This window comes from Papaver somniferum, chromosome 7 (assembly GCF_003573695.1).
Source record: "Papaver somniferum cultivar HN1 chromosome 7, ASM357369v1, whole genome shotgun sequence".
Classification (NCBI taxonomy): domain Eukaryota; kingdom Viridiplantae; phylum Streptophyta; class Magnoliopsida; order Ranunculales; family Papaveraceae; genus Papaver; species Papaver somniferum.
This window is the reverse complement of record NC_039364.1, coordinates 245,762,431-245,780,524: the sequence shown is the minus strand read 5'-3', so window position 1 is coordinate 245,780,524 and position 18,094 is coordinate 245,762,431. Positions and strand designations below refer to the sequence as shown.

Here is an 18,094-nt window from a genome sequence, read left to right as displayed (position 1 = left end):
GATAATGATGACTCTGCTGCAAATGAAGATTCTCCATCTGAATCTTCTATGGCTAAGCTCTCTGGCATCTAATCTGATTCTTGGCAAGGAATGGGAGATAGTCAAATCGCTAATACCTGCAAATCTCTAGCCATGATTTGCGATGTTCCTTTATTGGATGGTGATAGTTCTATTCGCGGAGTTTCTATATCGGTGACTCCCAACTTCCTGCATTCTCTTAATAGTCTGGTATGCTTTCGTCTTTTTACTTCTTCATTATTGTAATTCAAAATCTCTTTCTATTTTAATACTTTTTACATTTTCTCGCAGGCTGGAAAAGCTTCTTTCGCTGTTGCCTCAGATTTGGAGAGGAGACGCGAAATTCTTGAAAAGAAGAATTTTCAATTTCGTAGGAAGAATGAAGAACTGGAAACTGAAGCTAAGGGTCTTCGTGAGAAGAACGAACAATTAGAAGTTGAAGTTAAAGGTATTCGCGAGAAGAACAAACAACTGGAAACCGACACTTCTTCGCAAAAGAACAAAATTTCTACTCTTCAAAAAGCTAATGATCAGCTCTATGGTAAGCAATTTTTCTCCTTTCCTTTCATTCATTCATCCTATTGTCTTATCTTGTTTGATTAATCCTTTTTGCAGACATTTATGGCCTTTCGATGAAGCCATTCTTCTTCGTTCATTTCCCGATGCCATAGATAATGACACCCTTCTTGAACATCTTAATAAATCTTTGAATAGTTTCTCTAATGATAAAATTTCATCTTTGCCTTTGAATGAACTTAAATCCAAATTTCGCATCTTAGAGATTGATCATAGATCTAGTTTAGGTTTAGCCAACCAATTTAAACGTTTTTATCTCAATTCTAAAGAGAAGATCAATGAATTAAGAACCAAGATTAGCAAACTTATAGATGATAAAGATCGTATCTCTGATCAAGGTGTTAAGGCTTTGGCGAAATTCCAAGAGACTATTCTTGAGGTTCAACTTGAACGATATGAAGCCAATCGTCAAAATACCGTGCTTAGCGAGAGAGAAAACCAAGTTCGTTCTCGTCTTCTTATAAATAGTGATGATGAGTTCGCTTGGGCCGCGACAATCTTGGATAACGCCAGAAAAGATTTAGGTGTAAATGTTAGTCTCCAAGTTGAGCATATAGCCTTGATTAAAGATATGATTTCTGAGAGAGAAGGTCATTAACTGTTTTCCTTTATTAATCTTTGGTTTTTCACGAGTTTTTATCAAGTTACTGATTAATTTCTATATGCTTCGCAGAATCTGAAAGTAGATATCACCAAAGAGTTGAGGAACTTGAAGATGAAAAAGAGGAGCTCGCAAAGAATCTTTCTTCTCGCAACGACAAATATTCTAGATTAAAGAATCAAATCAAGATCAATGTTGCGAATTTTAAGAACGACGCTCTGCATTTTCGCAATCAAACTATTCAAATGGTTTGTGATGACCATAGTATTCCTCACTCTGCTTATCCTTGTCTCTTAGAGGAGATCCCAAAGAACATTCCTAATCTAACCATCTCTGATAGCGAAGCTGATGATGAAGAATCTGATGGTGATGAAGGTTCTGATGGAGATAAAGGTTCTGATGCAGACGAAGAAGAGAACAAGTTTGATGAAGATGATGAAGGATCAACTAAGAAGTAGTCTTTGTTTCTTTCTTTGATCTTCTGTAATACTTGTACATTTATTCCTTCTTTTTGTATATTTTCGAATTCTTTTGGTTCCCCATATTCCTTAATATATGAGTTTCTTTCATTTCGACATGCATTCATTAAAACAATTCTTCCTTGCAATACGGTTAATCAACATAATCATTAATTTTTGAATTTTTGCGTAAATCTATCATGTGGAGACAAATAACATTTTCTAATTTCATTCATTCCCATACTTGCCTCTGTTATTTGTATCCAAATGAGAGATTTTGCAGATTTTTCTTATTTTGTGCCTCAACTTCGCAATTGTTTATGTATAATTTTGCAATCATATGTGAAGTGAATTTTGATTCTTTTCAAAATCTCATTCCTGTGTGGTCTTTTTTGCCTTCCTAGTTAAAGTTCTTATTATGCCACCTCTTGTCATTGCGACAAAATCGCAGGACATCCTTGCACTTTCATGCAAAAACCCATTGATCTTGTCTTAACTTTTTTCTTTGTATTATTGCCTCTCCAGGATAATTGCGACAATATGACAGGCCTAAATTTTCTTGCGAAAATAAATCCCCATGACATTGCCGTATTGCGACGAAATCGCAGGACGTCTTCGCACTTTCATGCGAAAACCCATTGATCTCGTCTTATCTTTCTCTTTAGTATTGTTGCCTCTTCAGGATCGTCGCACAAATATGACAAGCCTTAATACCCTTGTGAGTAAAAAGCCTCATGACATTTGCGTCTTAAGACACTTATCATCTCCCTAATGGAGGGTGCCGCCCTTATCTCCCCCCTGGTTGCCCCTTCAAGGAGGCGTACCTCTACCATACAAGGTTGGTTCCTCCCATCTGGTCTTAACAACAACCAGTTATTTTCGCAGCCTCTTATCCCTTTTACCTATAAGGCTTATGGTTACGAAACTACACCCTAAGTGGGGTTTTCTTCTGGCCGAGTGCAGTATAAGCCAAGACTTGTCAAGAATGGCAAGGTACGATCCAGACGCCCCTGGAACTCTTGAATCAACCGTGTACCTCGGCGCCTTGGTCAGATTCTGCACTCCTTGGGAGAGTCCTTATTACCGTAGTCGCCCAACCTAAGTCATATGCTTAAGCTGAGAATCCAAGGTGCCTCTCCCGGATGGGCTTTATTGACCCCAAATCTCCATGACTCAGGTTCCGGTGGCGGTGTATCCTTTCCCTGAGCCATGCAATAGGTACCCCCTTATATGACGTACTTTAGGTCTTACATTTGCCTCTTGTGAAATTTTATTCGCGAACTAGGGTGTACGCCATAAAGATTCGCCCCTTTCTCTTTTGTCATTGTTCTCTGATTGTCTTTTGTAGAATTCATTATCTCTGCGATATTCTCGCACATCATCATATCGTATTTGCATTTCGCAATCTCAATTTTTTCATTTAATAAAATGTATTTTTGAGAATTTTATTTGTTGCGAGAGTATCGCAACAAATCAATCATTCATACATTTCTTATTTTTATTACCTTTGCCATTCTCTGCTTCTTTGTTATTTTCTGCTACTGCTTCCTTGGTAGTGGTATGTTCACCATTTCTTATTCTGAGCTAGAATTAGTTTCGCAACATTTCTTCTTCTTTTCGTTCGATTGCATCCACCATCAATCTCTCACTTCTTTGTGTCTCTTTGATTTTGTGTCGCCAACTTTCCTTCTTGTTTGCTCTTCCTTCGCAGGATTCTACCTCAGTTTCGTAACATTTCTTTCCTTCAACCCAATCTCCTTTTATGATTCCTATACCGCTGGGGTGAGGGAATTTGATGCACTGGTGGAAAGTTGAAGCTACACCTAGAATCCCATGTAGCCAAGGTCGACCAATTAATGCATTGTAGGGTGACTCATCAACAACACAGAACAGGATTTCAGAAGATATTCCCTTCAATGGAATTCGCATAGTAACCTCCCCTTTAGGCTTGTTGGCAGTACCATTAAAACCATATATCTTATATGTTGATGGTATAAGATCATCATCTCTTCCTCCCATAGTTTTATAAGTATGATAAATAAGATGTTCACAGAGCTTCCAGTATCGATTAGAATCCTATTAATTGCCCATGATCTTCAGCTTCATCATCTTCATCTTCTTTCGGTTTTGGATTAATTTCTAATTTTACCACCAATGGATTGTCATGTACCTCTCCACCTTCGGGACTTCTTCTGCGGTAAAAGAAATAGTCTGTTTCTGCCATTCCTCTAGTGGCGAGATTTTCGCAATGTTCATAATTTCTCTTCCATCATTGTCTCTTGCGAACACTCTACTCAAAACATTGTCATGAAAATCTTCAATTGTCTTGTATGAATGTACGATAGAGTGACAGAATAGATTCTTTGCTTTTGCACCAACTTCTACGAAGAATGTTTCCTTCTTTTCACCGTGTTTACTCTGTGATGCTCTGGTGGTGGTGGTGGCAATGGTTGAGATTGGGTGCCCTACCAGAAAGTGGTTTAGTTTTCCTTGATCTATCATTCTCAGTAATTCTTTTATATTTCTGCAATCATTTGTAGTATGTCCATGAAAATGATGATAAGAACAGAACTCATGACTTCTGCGGCTTTGAGGTGGTTCCGTTCCCATGTTCCATGGTGTTGGTATATTCTCCATCAAAATTATAGCTTCCCATATTTTCTCCACACTTGCATTCAGAGGTGGCATCTTGATTTCTTCCCATACTACCTTGTGACCTCCTTGTCCTCTATTATAATTTTGTCTTTGACCTCCATAAGTTTCTTGCGGCTGATCAAGTCTTTGAATCTTATTTCCACCACGATTGTAGAAATTTCTTTCTCTTTCATACTCCTCTTGATCTCGGCTTCCCATAGCCACCAGTTTCTGTTGATTGTTGCCCGTAACCTTTTCTTGTTGTACTTGCGAAGTGCTCGCCACTGTGTTTATTAGTTTAGGTAATAAGCTTGCATTCGCTGCTTGTGAATTGGTGTTCGCAACTGGGTATGATTCCATTTCATTTTGCCTTTCCTCTAGAGCAATATACTCTTCCTGAAGTTCTCGCAGTTCAGTCATTGTGATGTATCTTGACTCTGAAAATTTGGATATACAATAGATTGGTTGCGAACATAGCATTGATAAATGATAAGATAAGATATCTCTCATCCACACGGCCAGCCATTTCGCTACACATAGTCCTCCACCTTTTAGTTAGGTGCTTCAAACTTTCGCCAATCCTTTGTTTTAATCCAAACACATCTTCAATACCAGGTCGCGAAGAATTGTTACTTATATATGCCCCCAGAATGTAGTCTGCAAATGATTGAAGGATGTTATTGTATTTTTGGTAAACCTTCGAACCATTTTAACGCCTCCCTGTTAGCTGGATGCAAAATACTTGCATAATACACATCATGATTTTCCCATTGTCATGCACCTCACATAGGCTTTAATGTGTTGAATTGCACAAGTTGTTCCATCAAAAATGTTGGTTAATGCAGGCAAATTGCATTTCGGGGGTATTCCTCCTAGTTGTACTTCTCTTGTAAATGGAGTTTTCGCAGCTTCCTCTATAGCTTCATCTAATTGTCTTCTTCCTACTTCTCCTCTATTATTCAGCATTCCTCTCATTTCTTCAAATTCTTTTAAGATTTGTCCATTTACATATGAATTTTGATCCATTGGTCTCTTTAATTTCGCCTCCCTTCTTCTACGTTCATGTCTTTCTTCTCTTGCGAAATTATGCATTTCTTCTTCATCATCCTCATCTCGTCTTCTCCTACGATTCTCTTCCTCATCTCTATCTTGAATTCGCATATGATGATGTCTCTCATTTTCCTCTCCATGATTTTGTTCATTTCTTATCAATTCCATTCGTTTTTTTTCAGCCCTCTATCATACTCTTCATTGATATTACCGTTATTCCGGTTTTTTGTACGCCTTCTTTCTCGATTATCGTGATTATTCTTGCGAATCGCCTTATGCAGCTCTTGCTCTTCCATTTCTGCTCTCAATCTTTCACATTCGCGAATTAAACGTGCTTGTTCAGCATAGTGTCTTTCAATTTGTTCTTCAATCGTTTGTTTATTTCTTTGAGCTTATCTCTCATGTAAAATTCTCCTTCCTTCCTCTCGATTCCCTTCGCCATCTTGATTATTTCGTCCCTGATGTTTTCCATTCTCTTGATTTCTATCATTTTGCCTATCACCAAAAGTTTCATTTTGTGGAATGTAGCGATCATCAGTTCTTTCTCTATCTTCGCAATGTTCTTCATTAGGATTTGGTATTTCTTCTCGAATATGATTTCCAACATTAACTGTGGGTGAGTTTCGCCTCATCTCTCTTCTAGTCGATCTTGAATATGATCTTGTAGTATTTCTCGATGTTCTACTCGGTAGTCTCATATTTTCCATCCTCAATTCGTGATTTTGCCTTGTTAGATTTGCATTTTCTTCTGCCTCAGCTCTTCTTTCTTCATGTATTCTTCGTCTCAACGTTTCTAATGCTCCAATTTCCTCATCTCCATGAATTATTCCTTCATCTGCTTCTTCATTTCTCTATACATGTCTATGGTTCCTGGTTTGCTGCTCTTCTTCTACTTCTTCTGCTGAATTTGATTGCCAAGTGTGTATACTCACCCTATCATAATCTATATTCCTTCCTTGTACTAGTGTTTGTTGAACTGGTGGTTGAATTTTATTTTCTCCATTATTTCTCATTCTAGCAGATTCTCCCATTTCACTTCTTTCCCTTCCAGCAAGTCTCTTGCTTCTTCTAACAGTAGTTGGTTGTTTTGATGTATTTCTTCTTCTAGCCATTTCTCCAATATTAATGAATTGCAAGAGATTATGTAAAATTCTTAACCAATTACTCCAAATCTTCAAAAATCTCAATATTAATCTTCAATCCCTCCCTGTTTCTAGCGCCATTATGTAGTTGCGGGAAATCCTACACTACACCCCTCACAAGATTTCATGAACATTCAACTCATTTTTGGATTAACAATCTTAATTTTATTGATGAATCTTTGAACAATCTTACAAGAAAAGATAAAGGAATCAAGAATAACCACTTCTCTAAATTTTCTCTCTCCTATTTACTTGCTTCTCACTCAAAAAAGATCTCTCTCCCTTTTCTTTACAACTGAATGACTATTTATAGGGAAATACATAGTGGATGACAGCTAATCTGTCTTTTATTTTCGGATATGGCTTGCGACATTCTCGCAACCTTACAAATGTTAATCTCGCAAACTCCCTAATTTTCGCAGGATCATCACATTTTTCTCATGATTTAGCTGACGTCGTTTATTATGTCATTTCTGAAGTTGTTCTGCGACATTGTTGTGTTGTGTTGTTAATAATTTCGCTGAGACATTATTGCTGCGATATTCTGATCCTACATTAGGAAACATCCTAGTCACAAGATAGTCCTGCTCTCTGGTTCAGAAAATATGGAAGCTGATCCATCCTCTTCTTCAGCACTTGTGATGAGGTTCTGTCTTCGGAGAAATGAATATCCGTCTTCACCTATTGACTTCAAGATTTGTCACACTCCGGTGGACTCTTACGAAGGATGGATGAGACGCATGCTGAGTAATAAAAAGATTAAGGCTAATTTAGTTAAGGTGCAAATCATTGATGCGGTCATGGCGTCCGCCACTCTTCAAATTAAAAAAGATGTTGCAGGCTTGATCACTTTCATTTCTCGGTGGCTCCCTTCTACTCATACATCTAAATGCATATGGGGAGAGATGACAATTTCTCTGGAAAGTGTGGTTGCGTTGATGAACCTTCCTGTTGCTGGAAGCTTCTTTTACAAACTTACTGATGCAGAACATCGGTCTTATAATGCTATACTTCGAAAGGCGGGAGATTTCGATGGTCTGGAGAAGAAGAAGAAAGACACGAAATGATTTTACACTTGGTGGGTGTCGAAGTAATCTCCTGTAGACCCGAAACCCGGTCAGGAGTTGGAAGACGAGCTCAGCGTGATTGCATTCCTGTATTTGTGGTTATCCAGGGACATATTTGACGACGGTTCTGGAAGGAAGACCATAAGAGGTGACCTCGTCATATTTTCTATAAAGCTGGCAAAAGGTGAGGTCCTTCCCCTAGGTTCCTTGTTTCTTGGATCACTGTATTCTCATCTGGACGCCTTAGCGATGGACATGCATGCTTCCAATGGGTATAAGAAGGTGGAGTCGCATATCCACATTTCTTTTCTTTGGGCGTTTTTGTGGGAACATTTCAAAAGCTATGCTCCTGTTCCTGCAACTTCACTCAGCAGTTTGTATGGTGGTTCGAGAATACTTCGTTGGCAGAAGAGACGTCCAAAAACCGGTGTGAAGCTTGTTGATGTTTTTGACAACGTGTCCTCCATAAATTTCGTCCATGGGGGCCGATCCACCCTTCCATTGTTCAGCCGAAGACTTTTGCTACTGTTCCTGATGTTGTGTTGCGTACTGATGCCGAAATCGCGAGTCTTGTGGAACTTATTTTACTTGCGAAGCTGCACTCCGGGATATGTCCCGTCTTTATTTGATGAAGAATTTACCGTGACTCCGTACAGTATTGGCAGGGCACCTCGGAAAATGGAATTTGACCAGGGTGTTCCATTTCTTCATCCGTTGAAGGCTCCAAAAGAACTTTTCCCGGACATTCTTAATGCTGACACATTTTCGTCAGTGCAGATCCTTCCTTTCCTTCCTATCGGAAGAAACACGGCGGTAACTAGCAGGTATAAGGAATTTTGGAGGGAGAAATTGTTAACCTTTCAGAAATTCTCGGAGGAGGTTGTGACAGATTCCCGCGGCGAGCCATCTTCTGACGTCTTGAAGGAGCATCCTCGGTTGAAACCACTCCCAGGTAAACGAACCAGAGCTGACGACTGCAGTCCCCAAGCAGGAGTGCGGTCTAAGAAGCAGGCATATAGTTCGGTGATCCTTAATTCCACCAATATGGAAGAAGCATGGCCACATTGCTACCACCACGAAGCACAAAAGTCTCTTTGCATTGGTCAACCGCGTCCAAGAAGCTTTATTCTCAATTCACGGGATGAGCGTCACGACTGGTCGAACCGTTTCTGAGGAGATGATTGAAGACTGGAAGTGCCATCGGGACGTGTTTGTGCAGTACGACTTCAACGCTCCTTGGTTCTTCAAAGGGTTCTCTGAAATCCAGGAGGTTCAGAAATTGCAAAACGAAGTTCCTTCTGCAGACTGTATTGCTTGCCAGGAAGAAGAGGTTGAAAAGTTGTCTAAGGAGTTGAAGCTGAAACAGGCCGCACTCCAAAGGATGAAAGCTGCTCTTGCTCAGAAGGATGAGTTGCTGCTGAAGGACTTTCCTTGAAGGATTCATTCCGCCTACTTATGTTCTTTCTTTAGATGCTTTTGAGTGATTGTGAGGATTTCCTTTCACAATTTGATTTCAGGTTTTGAACTAATAGGTGGTTGAATTTTGAAATGGTTTATTTTTTGAGATAGTTTTGTAAACAATTGATTTTCTAAAAGAGATTATTCTAAATAGAATTTGCATCTTGGTTACGAATGATTATACATGTCACATGAAATTGTAAATATCGTGTGAAAAGGAAACAAACATGATGTTTGATCAGTAAATCTCTTTCTCTTTGTGTGGGATGTCAAGTCCCCAGTAAATTCTAAAACTATCTTTCTCATAAAATTGTTTGATAGAACTTACTTTCTCTTTGGAGCCTCATTTGCACGAAACTGAATCTTCCCGAGCATCCTCTCCAAGGAAATCGTCCGCACCAATTTTCAGAAAGGGACGCCATACAAGAGGTAGATCCACCTCTCCGTTTCGTACCAACGCCTCTATCATCTCCTAAATATTTTTCATCAGGAACGGGAAATATAGATACCTTGAGTCTAGATTTTCTTGTGCTAGTGGACGTCGTGACGTTTCTATGTGGCTTTGATGTGAAGCACGCTTCAGAGACGGAGTTGGAAGACCAGTGTGTGTCATCATATCTGCGGATCGCTTGACTGGGTGACGGAATGCGGAAGGCGTCGTAATATCAATGTTGTGTGAATGAATTGAATGTTCCCATCCTCTATAGTCACGTGTTCTTTGACTGATCTCTCCCTCCTCGAGCATTTCTTCACCTGGCTGAAAGGTCGCTGTGGATTGGGCAGTCTTCTGAGCTTCGACAAGAGTTTTGAGGTACAAAACTTCCAGCAAGGCTCCGTAAGCTGCAAGCTCCCTTTCTTTATCCGGTAGAAGTGGCATCCCGGACAAGTCTTTTCTTCTACAGAGATGTCTCGAGTCTTTGTTGCCATCTTGACCATGTTGCTCGTCTCTCCTGAGTCCACTGTGGCTACGCGCTCCCTCTGCATCTCCGCTGGTAAAGGCATGACTTCTAGATAAGGATTCAGCGTTTCTTGCACCATCTGGGTAAATGCCTGCTGATCCGTCTTGTAATTGGGATGCTATATCATTCAAAAGGCGGAATGTTTCGCTCTGCCTTCTAGCGATACCAGTTTGATTTGTCAGGACATCCTCTAACATTCTAGCCACACTTCCCATGATATCTGAATCATTTATGGTTTCCGAAGAATCTAGCGTGCGAGGATACATCGTGAGATGAAGACCGAGATAAAAACCAAAAATGGATAGGTTAATGATTGAATCGGATCCAAGATCTATCCCAAGATTGATAAGGTTGGAATGAATATTGAGAATCCAATTTTAGAACCGAGAGATTAATCTCCCACTGTGGTCGCCAATTGTTTATGGGTGAAAACTATTTCTGCTGGTTTTGGTAATTTGGGGTGTGTGGATGAGAAATGAATCTAAATCCTTAACAAATGCACTGCACGGGAGTGCTTGTGATTCGAGAAATCAATCTGTACAACTCCGGCCTAAACCAAGAAATGGCTGTTCCAGACTTATTTTGGTCACAAAGTGAAGGAGATGGGGTTGATCTTAGGGAGGAAAGAGAAGAAGGTGTTGAGATTGTGGAGGTGTTGGCTGTGTACGACTTGTATCAGAAAGCTGAACTGGCTTGCAGAATGTAAGCTATCAGTTCTGGTATTTGGATACGGTTGTATCAACACTTGGTTTATGTTGTCTTGTCTTGTTTGAAAATAGGGAGGAAAACCTATTTATACAAGTCATTGAGCCTAACCCACGTCTCTCATGGGAAGTGGAGAAAGTGGAGTGATGGAGTAGTGGAGTTGCGTGTGTTAGTGTTACACGATCAGTCTTGCCCACTTCTCCCATCATCACTAACCGTCCATAAATTCCTGACACGTTCTTGTGATGGCGCGTTGTGCGCTGCACACTGTAAACCGCCAGACCAATACCCCAGTAAGCATCCCCCAGTTTGTGACATGATTGATGTCTCGATTGTGTGGATCGTGGGACCCACAGGAAGTAGCATGTAATGCTAGGTTAAATAACTAAGTTATTTGGGAATTTGATACTTGTAAAATATCACGTGAGTTCTATGTATTAATGCATTGAATGTATTTAGCATGAGTGAAGCATCGCTGTTTTAAGGCTTAATGGAGTAAGTCACGATTAAGCGTCTTAAAATAGATGCATGTATAGCCATCTTCAAGTGATCGTTTGGGGTTGTACAGGTAAGTCCTGACTTGGCCGATCACTTGGTGTGGTAGAGTGACGGATGGTAATCACCACGACACCTCATTGACCAGTTAACTCTTGACCAGGGTTGTATAACCAAGCAGATGAAGTTGAACCGACGAGATGATCGTTGAGACACTCATCTGCGACCGTTAGTGGAATTAGGGTTTATGAAAAGGTGCGCAAGCATCACTCTTCAGCTTGATCAAATCCAAGCTTGGGACACGATTTTGGCAAGGCCGATCATGCATGCGTGTAGACGGCATGTCGGTGTACATGGCCATACCTCATTGTCCCGTGAAAGTGTGATCTAAGCCACTCGATTTTTCCGGTGAAGAGGAGTGGTTAAGATCAATTTGCGACAGAAATCCGGTGCCACAAAGGCCGCGCGTGATTCCAACTTCGGGAGCGCGTTTCGAGGCGACCAAGCCTGGTTGGTCTTGGCCGATTAGTCTGGTGTGAAGACGATGGGCTGGTGTACACGCCTGTATTTCATTATCCCATAGAAACGTGATCTAAGCCACTCAATTTTTCCGGCAAAGTTGAGTGGTCGAGATTAGTGTGTTCCGACTTTTCGAAGAAGGAAACCATCAGTCGATCAACTTAGGACCCATTTAGACCGTACACATGTGGAAGGAAGCGATTATTGGTTCTCTTTCTCTGAGAGAATTACGTATGTAACTCCAGGTTATGTAGACTTTTGGAATCAACAACTTGAGCGGTTACATGATTTCGTGATGGTTGGTCAACCTCCGTGAAAGATCCTCCTTCTATTGAGATGATTTGTACTCGACCAAGATTGAAGCATCTCTCTGCTGGTGATAAACGAAAGACGTCTACAGGATGTTCACAAGTATGTACCTTTTGTATAATCTTCATAAAATTATGATAATTGTATTTTAATAATTGCGTTAAATTTTACCACAGGACGGTCGTAACGTAAGACCTTGAATCCATGCAGACTTCTCAGAAACTGAAGCGATTATTCATGGCGGAGAAGACAGGAACAAAAATTATAAGTTGTTACCTAATACCATAAAGTCCCTAGTTGTTTCCTTGGTGAGTTGTCAATATTTATTTTTCCGTGACTTCTTCTTATCCGCATAATTAGGATTATAGAACTCATATTTGTTATTTGATAGGTGTCTAAAACACCTTGATATTTATCTATTGATTATGCTTTCTTTGCTAAGTTTTCTTGTAAATTATGTATCTTATGTTTGATTTTGAGTGTTTAGGTACTTTGGAGTCATTTGGAACAAAAGAAGAAGAAACATGGCAAAATTGCCATTTCAAGTGCAACTGATGTTGGAGATGAACTATTTCTCATTATTTGCTTATATTTCTTAATTTCTATCTGAAAAGCATGTCAGCTTTAGTGATGCAAATTATGTCTGAAAAGCATGGCAGCTTTAGTGATGAAGAGGAAAAGTATATATGAGGAGTAAGGGACGACCGCTGTTGATGGAAGAATCCAAAGAAGAAGAAGAAATCTTTCACTTGGACCAAGAAGAACGAAAACATTATTTCCTATACTACTGATAATAGGAGCGGAGCAGAGCCGAGCCAAGCCAGCGATAAGAGACAACTACTGCAACTTAGTCTATAGAAGCAACATAGAGACATTCTCAGTATCTATTATCTAATGAGTGGGTTCCTAGAGTTATCCTGGGTATCCCTTATCTACTTCACCAGGGTGGATATATCCACATTCATTTCCTACACCAACCCTGAAATTCAGAGAATAATCATTTTCTCTCCTTCCCACTCTCCTGAATGTTAGAGAATCCATGGCGGTTGTTAGAGTCCGAGAAACAATGAGATGAAATTGAATTGAGAGAATGAAGAGAGAAGAAAGTATTGATGTTGTTGATGTGAACCAGAGAAATTTAGGGTTCAAATAAAGTGAGATGGATTTGGGGTTTGTTCAACTACATACAAGGGAGAAAGAACTAAATCTGAGATGGGTTTGTTATGATGGCATTAAGAAGAGAGATTGAAGTTGCAGTTAGAGATGAATTATGTGTCGATTGTGAGGATTTGCATCTGAGAAGATGGGGTTCGATTTGATTTTGATATTGACAAAGAGTTCAAGGAATTTAGGATTCAGAAACTGCAAATTAGGGTTTGGTGGAACTGAAGATTTTGGATTTGTCAGTATGAAGATGATGGAAGAGTATTGATGAATTCTGAAGCTGATGATGATTAATTGAAGCTGTGAGAAAATGGGTTTGCTGATTGGTTGGTGGTGGTTCAGAGCAGATGGGTATTTGAAGTGTGTTCAGTAGTGATTGTGAAGACTATGAAGATGGAGTCTGAGATGGTGGTTAGCCGAGTCTTTGGTAGTGAATTGAAGATGGGTTTTTGTTGGATTGAGAGTTAGTGGTGATATGGTGGATTATGTGTTGCTGCTGAGCAGAAATGGTGGTGTTGTAATGGGTACTGCAGTTGTGTGTATGTGCAAGTGATGATGGATGAATTGATGAGATCGAAATCAGTTTTGAACTGAAGCTGTTGTGAATGGTTAAGCAGAGGAGAGGCTGAGCTTAAAATGGGTTTCTGTTGATGTTCATGGGAATGATGAGTTTTAGATCGAGAAGCCACGGGTTATGATTGCAGGTCAGATGGTAATCTTGCTGGTGACTATAATGGAGTTATGCTACAAGTTTGTGGTACAAGGTTGAAATCTGGTGGAGTTTTTGAATGCAGATGCAGGTGTTGCTGTTGTTGCCGCTCCATGTAGTAGTCAAGATGAACAATAAGGAGCAGTGACTGAAATTGATATTGCAGTGAAGCCATGGAAGATTGAAATAGCTAGGTTGAATGTTGTTGTCGAGTACAAGTGAGTTTTTGGAGGAGAAGAGGCTTAGATGAATGTGTAGGATTAAATTCTTACAGGGAAGAGCAAGTATCAGTTGTTGTGGTTCTGGTGGTTGAACTAGTGGGTCCGTGAGAAGTAAAAATTGCAGGCAAGGGTTTATTTGATGGAATTGTTGGTGCTATGTAGTGGTGGGTATGAGCTGAGAAGAACTGAGATGGAAATAGTTGTGTTGAAGCTTTTACAGGTGGTTATTGTGCAAGCAAGAATTTGCAGGCACTATTAACTGAAGAAATTGCAAGAGCCGGTTGTAGCTGAACCGAGGTGCTATGTTATGATGCAGCTGCAGTATGGATTGGTATTTGTGAGGTCAAGCCAGTGATGGAGTGAATCTAGAATGAACTGAGAAGAAGAATGGGTTTATTTTAAAGCTACAGATGAGAGTGTTATGAATTGGTAAGAACCTCAGGTGTGTGTAGATGGAAGGTTGGAGTTGAGTACAGTTGAGATGCAGTTGCAGAAAAGGAGTGCATTGCACTATCATGATGCAATAGCAGGTTATGGCCTGTGCAAGGTTGCAATGGCTCAGACCTAAGCAATTCATCCCACTCAGCCTAGTGATCTCAGCTAACTCATGGCTGACTCTCTTATCCCAGTTGACTCACCTTGACTCAGTGACTTTGATTGAGTTGACCCGAGTCCTGACCAGGTTGACCGGAAACCAGTTTGACTTTCCCGGTTATCTGAGGTGATTTCCCGGTCGATTCCCGGCTAACTTCCGGCCACTTTCTGGGACTCCCGGTGATACTTTTTGAGTAGAACTTTTACATGGGTATTTCTTTAATATGGGCTTGGTGGACATCTTTGTATTGGACTTGGGAGATTGGACCTAATTTTAGAAGTGGAAGAAGAGACATAAAAGGGAGGATTTCTACAACTTAGATATCACGTATTCTTCTTGGAGCTAAGGAGGAGAGCCGCTTTGACTACTAGGGTTTGCTTTCATCTTCTTTATTTGATTATTGATTATGATGAACTCCATAGCTATGAGTATCTAATTTATTCATTATTGGTTAAGGATGTAGTCCTATATCCACAACTTGTTCTTGATTAATGCATTAGGTTCTCTCTTGATTATCGTTCAAATCTCTACTGTTTTTAATAATCACATGATTGATGTATTGTGATAGGATTAGATGTTTGTTTGGTTAAGTGGCCAATTAATTGAACTTGCATCCTTGTCCATAGCTATTTTAGGGTTTTTCATCGAGCAATAAACCCGAATACAAGTAGCATGATATGATCACGGTTTGTAGTGATACACGGTTTGTAGTGATACACTCTTGTGATCATATGTAGAGTCTGACCATTGTCTGATTGTCATACACAATGTATGACAATTGCATTTTAGCCTATTTCCAAAACTTAATGCTTCTAGGAATTGAACTTAATTGGCGCAATGCGTTAGGTTATTCTTTAGGTAGAATTCGCATACGCAGCTCTAATGTGTGTGTTGATGAACTTAGGAAATTAGTAGATTATCTTGCTCTCTTGATACTCTAGGCTTTTGATAATAAAAGAGATTAAATTGTAATTCTAATCATGTATGCAAGCACTTGTTTAAGATAGAAGATGGACTCCTTGACCAATATCTTTCTCTCATTGATTATTTCTCCAATTTACTTTGCTTCTGATTTATTTTTGTTGTTTACATAAAAATCAGAAATCCCCCCAATTGGTTACTTTAGGAAATTGAATACATAATAACTACAATTGCCTCTCTGTGGAAACGAACTCTTTCTTATCATATACTTTAGGAAAGTGAAATTATTTTTGACGCATACGACAACGATCAATTTGTTATTCCGTTGCAGAACTTTTCTCCATCAAGTATTGACGGCCTTCAATTCTCTGTTGCTGGGCAAAAGGTTTCTGACTCGAGTGTTGAAGAAGAGGCTAACATAAGTATTTCTTCGTATAACCAATTATGATGCTTTGTGGATAAAATGCTAATTGTTGATAATACATCCAGGAGGATGTTTCCATGGAAGTGGAGAATACTGGTGATGCTCGTTCATCTTCGGAAGTTGGTGACGAAGAGGATTCTCAGAACTCAAGAACGAATTAAAGTAATTATGCTCTTAATACTGATACAGGCAATCACGACTATTTGAATTCTTCAGAGACCACCCAAGTAAGTATTTCTCTTGAATTTTATCCATAGAAGTATAAACTTGTTGATTTATTAATGAACGAATGAGAACTCATGTGAATATACGAAAAATTTTGCCGAAATACGTCACCAGAAATTCCAGAATTCAAACCCTTTAGCAAAAACGCTGTAGAATCTTCATACGATGTCAGATTTTTGCAATATACCCATGTATCCTTATGCCCAGGAAATTTCCAAGCTAATAAAAGAAGCTTTTAGAGTTTTGAACACGTTTAGGGGCTGAAATCAGCGAAACAGTAAACTTCCAGGAGACCTTCAGGAATTGTTCAGCTGGCATGTAGTTAGATGTTTTGGCCACATCGTTTTACTAGCTCATCCAATAGTTATGAAATTTTGATATGTTGTATAGAACATCCATATGAAGAGAATGGTACATAACTCAACCTTAGATTCTTCACCAATTGCTCCTAGTTCGTCGTCTTATACAGGGCAGTGTAAAATCTCTTCAGATGAGCTTGTCGTAAAACGTGTTTTATGACTTTCACGCTATTTGCTCATGTCCTGAATGCATAATGATGAACTTTGATGACGTTAGACCGCTTATATGCTGGAGTTTATGATTCCCTTTGGTTTCCATGTTTAGACTGCTCTAATCTCATGTAATCTTCGTATTAGGTGCCAAATACCGAAGTTGAGAATAATGAAACCAATAATGATAACTCGAGCAACCCTGGGGTTATTGATGAAGAGACAACCATCTCTGCACTTCAAGGCCATGAGAGGGTTGTTACTGATGCTGTTAAAGAGACGAGACTTCAATTGTTGTTGCTTCAGTGGCGGAAGAAGAAACTGAATAAACTGTTGCCATGACTGTAGAAGTTGCTCCAGTAATTGAAAATCGTATAGTGGTGCATGAATATCCAAGTGCATGAGTTGCTTTTGAGCCACCATTTGATGCATTACTCCCATACCATGAACTAGTTGGGTGATTCAGCGTTCCTATTGGATATGCCGGCTTGTATGAGAAGATATGGAAGAAATTTGGTCACATCATCGTTACCAGAGATCCCAAGCGTACTTATTCTTTAACAATGCAAGTAAGTGTTATCTTGCGTGTTGTAAGTGATATATGCGCTAGGGCCAGAAATACTGTTACTCCAGATGTACTCTTTGATTGGGAGTTCAACTTGGAGAATTCTGAGAGACTTGGTTTCAACGTGAAGTGGCTTCGTAAGAAGATAGATGATATCAAGGACTCATGCGAGAATAACATACCCTTTCCCAATGATGCTGTGATGGAGAAGGAAGACAAGATTGCTAGGCTGACTGAAGAGCTGAACATGGAGAAGGCAGCTTTACAAATCTTGAAGGATGCAGAGGAGCAAAAATATTTTTTTGCTGATTTTCTTTGATTTCCTTTCCATAATCTCTTGAAATTATGAACTTCTGAGAGATGTGAGGTTTTATTTTTTTGGTTTTGATTGGTTTTGGATAAGTAGATGATTGAGGATTTTCTTTGGATTTGATAGAGATTTTCTTTAAGTAAACTGAATTTTGATAAATTGCTGAATTCAAATTACTAAATGCAAGTATTGCAAGCATTTTGGAGGAAACGGAAATACAATGAAAGAAAATCTTAAATGCCAAATTCGGGTATTTTGTGCGTTCATGCCTTGAACCCAAATACCTCAAAGATCCCATATCTAAGGCGTCGAATGCTTTGAGCCATGTTTCGTGTATTACTGCCACATTCGCTTTGCCGTCCATGTTGATAAATCTGTAGTATCCTTCAGCAACAGACTTAGGGATTATAAAAGGTCCTTCCCAGTTTGAGTTCTTTGCAGAATAAGAGTTACGCTTAGT

General features: G+C 39.5%; 1 long non-coding RNA gene across 1 annotated transcript; it reads left to right on the top strand.

Moving 5' to 3' along the window:
* The first annotated feature begins 12,977 nt into the window (after positions 1-12,977).
* Positions 12,978-17,310, top strand: LOC113300046. Its single transcript, XR_003335372.1, has 3 exons — positions 12,978-15,052; positions 15,933-16,252; positions 16,907-17,310. It is a non-coding gene; the product is annotated as an uncharacterized LOC113300046 (long non-coding RNA).
* The last annotated feature ends 784 nt before the right edge of the window (positions 17,311-18,094 follow it).